The sequence below is a fragment of the Schistocerca americana genome, unplaced genomic scaffold, assembly GCF_021461395.2.
Source record: "Schistocerca americana isolate TAMUIC-IGC-003095 unplaced genomic scaffold, iqSchAmer2.1 HiC_scaffold_940, whole genome shotgun sequence".
Lineage (NCBI taxonomy): Eukaryota > Metazoa > Arthropoda > Insecta > Orthoptera > Acrididae > Schistocerca > Schistocerca americana.
The window spans coordinates 32,501-37,500 of NW_025726720.1; the positions used below are offsets into that span (position 1 = coordinate 32,501).

Consider the following 5,000-nt stretch of genomic DNA (forward strand, 5'->3'; position numbering starts at 1 on the left):
TCCAATAGATACTCGTTAAAGGATTTAAAGTGTACTCATTCCGATTACGGGGCCTCGGATGAGTCCCGTATCGTTATTTTTCGTCACTACCTCCCCGTGCCGGGAGTGGGTAATTTGCGCGCCTGCTGCCTTCCTTGGATGTGGTAGCCGTTTCTCAGGCTCCCTCTCCGGAATCGAACCCTGATTCCCCGTTACCCGTTACAACCATGGTAGGCGCAGAACCTACCATCGACAGTTGATAAGGCAGACATTTGAAAGATGCGTCGCCGGTACGAGGACCGTGCGATCAGCCCAAAGTTATTCAGAGTCACCAAGGCAAACGGACCGGACGAGCCGACCGATTGGTTTTGATCTAATAAAAGCGTCCCTTCCATCTCTGGTCGGGACTCTGTTTGCATGTATTAGCTCTAGAATTACCACAGTTATCCAAGTAACGTGGGTACGATCTAAGGAACCATAACTGATTTAATGAGCCATTCGCGGTTTCACCTTAATGCGGCTTGTACTGAGACATGCATGGCTTAATCTTTGAGACAAGCATATGACTACTGGCAGGATCAACCAGGGAGCTGCGTCAACTAGAGCTGAGCAGCCGGCCGCCCGGGAGTGTGTCCCGGGGGCCCGCGCGAACACGCAAGCGTCCGCTCAATTATTCTGCAAACAGGAGGAGGCTGAGCTCCCCTGCACCATACACCTCGAAACCCTCTCAGGTCCCGGCGGCGCGCAGCGCCGTCCTAAGTACTTGGTCGGGTTCGAGAGAGGCGCAATCGCCCGGAGTTTGGCGAGTAGACGCTTTAGGTGCGACCACCCGTGCTCCCAACTGAGCTTGCCGCTGCCGACAGAGGCCCGGGAGCGTGCTGTCGTGGCATTGCCGGCGGGAGACAACACGCGCCACCTACGGTGACCGGCAGCTCCAACGCCAGCGCCACAGAAGGACAAAAGCCCCACTTGGGTGCCGAAGCGAACTCTCCCAGCACAGCGCACGCGCCAACACGTCCGCACAGCTGCGATACAAACCACCTGCGAGAACCGCAGAGGCGACCGAGCAGCAGACGGCGTCGCGGCGCCGAGCGCCGGGCGGCGGCGCATCCTCAGCGCACACAGTCCTCAATCGGACCAGCACACTGCAGATGTCCACCGCGCTTCGCACCGGGCCCGCGAGGACCTACTTTGGCCGCACGGCGCCGCGTGCAGGGTGCGCCGGCGCGCAGCTGCGCCGCCTGCCGCCTCCGTCGGCCGGCGCGCCTGCCACTGGCCGCCCCCACCAGCCGGCTGTAGCGCGTGCGCCCACGCACCGCACGGCCAACACGCCGGGAGGCCCCCCCTCACCGGCCGGGGACGGTCCCACCCAGCCACCGCCGCGTATCGCTTCACACCCACATGCCATTCACGTTCGTGGGCATGGTGGGTATCGCTGCAACAACCGGTTGGTAGCTCAACCGATCGTCGCCATCACTGATTCACCCCTAGCGAGAACAACCGCACCACAACGGTTTACCAGTTGTTCATTTGCGTAACGTCACCAGCAAACGTAGGCGTCCATCGCCATTTGCAAATTCAACGATTGTTGCATGCCTGTGTCAGGTGTCACGACACACTGTCTGCCCACATACACGCAACAACATGTCCACGCTTAGCGAACACGTGGAAGGTGGCCCCCGTACGTATGCGATGTCCATTGCGCGAACGACTGTCAACCGGCCTCTGTCGCATGTCGCAGATGTGGAACGCAGTGCACCGTGCTATCACGGTGTGTGAGAAGAGACGACTACGTCTGACAACACGCGCCACTACATCAACAGACGGCTCATGCTGATCGCCATCCAGGGCATACCACACTGCAATCCAGCTCTTATAGGGAGACGACACGTAGCTGAGTGCACAACATTTGGACCGCATGGTTCGCCGTTGTTGGCGCAGTCGTTGTACGGTCACATGTACCACGATGTATCATTCAGTACATGAGGACCAATGTGCAGTACAGTGTGTGATTTGGACGTACAACATCAGCGGACAGTTGACACAGGCCGTACCACAGCGTAGGCTAAGTGCTTCGCCATGCGAATGCCAATGAACAACTGCAAATGCCAATGAACAACTGCAAAGGGCATTGAGCATGTACGTCCTGCTGCCATCCACATTACAGTGTATAGCTGCAAGGTGTTTAACATGAAGCGATACACTGGGGACCGGGCAGTGCGAGTAGCAAACTATATTGCGGGGGTTGCAGTTAGGCAACACTACACTAATTTAACGCGTCGTATGACAATTACAGAGCAGGTTAAGGCCCAACGTGTGTTGGGTTAAGGCCCAACGTGTGTTGGGTTAAGGCCCAACGTGTGTTGGGTTAAGGCCCAACGTGTGTTGGGTTACGGCCCAACGTGTGTTGGGTTAAGGCCCAACGTGTGTTGGGTTAAGGCCCAACGTGTGTTGGGTTACGTTAAGGGGCAATGTGGGTTACGTTAAGGGGCAATGTGGGTTACGTTAAGGGGCAATGTGGGTTACGTTACGGCGCAATATAGGTTACGTTACGGCGCAATATAGGTTACGTTAAGGGGCAATGTGGGTTACGTTACGGCGCAATATAGGTTACGTTACGGCGCAATATAGGTTACGTTAAGGCGCAATATCGGTTACGTTAAGGCGCAATACAGGTTACGTTAAGGCGCAATACAGGTTACGTTAAGGCGCAATACAGGTTACGTTAAGGCGCAATACAGGTTACGTTAAGGCGCAATACAGGTTACGTTAAGGCGCAATACAGGTTACGTTAAGGCGCAATACAGGTTACGTTAAGGCGCAATACAGGTTACGTTAAGGCGCAATGCAGGTTACGTTAAGGCGCAATGCAGGTTACGTTAAGGCGCAATACAGGTTACGTTAAGGCGCAATGCAGGTTACGTTAAGGCGCAATGCAGGTTACGTTAAGGCGCAATACAGGTTACGTTAAGGCGCAATACAGGTTACGTTAAGGCGCAATACAGGTTACGTTAAGGCGCAATACAGGTTACGTTAAGGCGCAATACAGGTTACGTTAAGGCGCAATACAGGTTACGTTAAGGCGCAATACAGGTTACGTTAAGGCGCAATACAGGTTACGTTAAGGCGCAATACAGGTTACGTTAAGGCGCAATACAGGTTACGTTAAGGCGCAATACAGGTTACGTTAAGGCGCAATACAGGTTACGTTAAGGCGCAATACAGGTTACGTTAAGGCGCAATACAGGTTACGTTAAGGCGCAATACAGGTTACGTTAAGGCGCAATACAGGTTACGTTAAGGCGCAATACAGGTTACGTTAAGGCGCAATACAGGTTACGTTAAGGCGCAATACAGGTTACGTTAAGGCGCAATACAGGTTACGTTAAGGCGCAATACAGGTTACGTTAAGGCGCAATACAGGTTACGTTAAGGCGCAATACAGGTTACGTTAAGGCGCAATACAGGTTACGTTAAGGCGCAATACAGGTTAGGTTAAGGACGACATACAGGTTAGGTTAAGGTACGACATAGGTTAGGTTAAGGTACGACATAGGTTAGGTTAAGGTACGACATAGGTTAGGTTAAGGTACGACATAGGTTAGGTTAAGGTACGACATAGGTTAGGTTAAGGTACGACATAGGTTAGGTTAAGGTACGACATAGGTTAGGTTAAGGTACGACATAGGTTAGGTTAAGGTACGACATAGGTTAGGTTAAGGTACGACATAGGTTAGGTTAAGGTACGACATAGGTTAGGTTAAGGTACGACATAGGTTAGGTTAAGGTACGACATAGGTTAGGTTAAGGTACGACATAGGTTAGGTTAAGGTACGACATAGGTTAGGTTAAGGTACGACATAGGTTAGGTTAAGGTACGACATAGGTTAGGTTAAGGTACGACATAGGTTAGGTTAAGGTACGACATAGGTTAGGTTAAGGTACGACATAGGTTAGGTTAAGGTACGACATAGGTTAGGTTAAGGTACGACATAGGTTAGGTTAAGGTACGACATAGGTTAGGTTAAGGTACGACATAGGTTAGGTTAAGGTACGACATAGGTTAGGTTAAGGTACGACATAGGTTAGGTTAAGGTACGACATAGGTTAGGTTAAGGTACGACATAGGTTAGGTTAAGGTACGACATAGGTTAGGTTAAGGTACGACATAGGTTAGGTTAAGGTACGACATAGGTTAGGTTAAGGTACGACATAGGTTAGGTTAAGGTACGACATAGGTTAGGTTAAGGTACGACATAGGTTAGGTTAAGGTACGACATAGGTTAGGTTAAGGTACGACATAGGTTAGGTTAAGGTACGACATAGGTTAGGTTAAGGTACGACATAGGTTAGGTTAAGGTACGACATAGGTTAGGTTAAGGTACGACATAGGTTAGGTTAAGGTACGACATAGGTTAGGTTACGGTACGACATAGGTTAGGTTACGGTACGACATAGGTTAGGTTACGGTACGACATAGGTTAGGTTACGGTACGACATAGGTTAGGTTACGGTACGACATAGGTTAGGTTACGGTACGACATAGGTTAGGTTACGGTACGACATAGGTTAGGTTACGGTACGACATAGGTTAGGTTACGGTACGACATAGGTTAGGTTACGGTACGACATAGGTTAGGTTACGGTACGACATAGGTTAGGTTACGGTACGACATAGGTTAGGTTACGGTACGACATAGGTTAGGTTACGGTACGACATAGGTTAGGTTACGGTACGATATAGGTTAGGTTACGGTACGATATAGGTTAGGTTAAGGTACACATTGTTGTAAGGAAAGGTTTAATGGGGGGCGGGGCGGGGCGGCCGGTTTGTTGATTGTGATTATAGTAAGTGGATGCCTGCGGCATCATCTGATTTGCCACGTCAGGATGCACCTTTGGCTCATGACAGGCGGCGCTCTCATTCCATGCTTGTGGCAGACCTGTGTCTTTCATTCCTGCCATTGTTTGTGTGCTGTGAGAGGAGGCAGTATTGTGATGTTGGGTGCACCCCTGTGTAG

The 5,000-nt window shown here is 51.0% G+C and overlaps 1 non-coding gene across 1 annotated transcript in view; it reads right to left on the bottom strand.

The window, feature by feature from the left end:
* LOC124592596 overlaps positions 1 to 568 on the bottom strand; it is a 1,910-nt gene extending 1,342 nt beyond the window's left edge. The window contains exon 1 of the ribosomal RNA XR_006977554.1: positions 1 to 568. This exon is cut by the window's left edge and continues 1,342 nt beyond it. This is a non-coding gene — a ribosomal RNA (small subunit ribosomal RNA).
* Between the last annotated feature and the right edge of the window lie 4,432 nt (positions 569 to 5,000).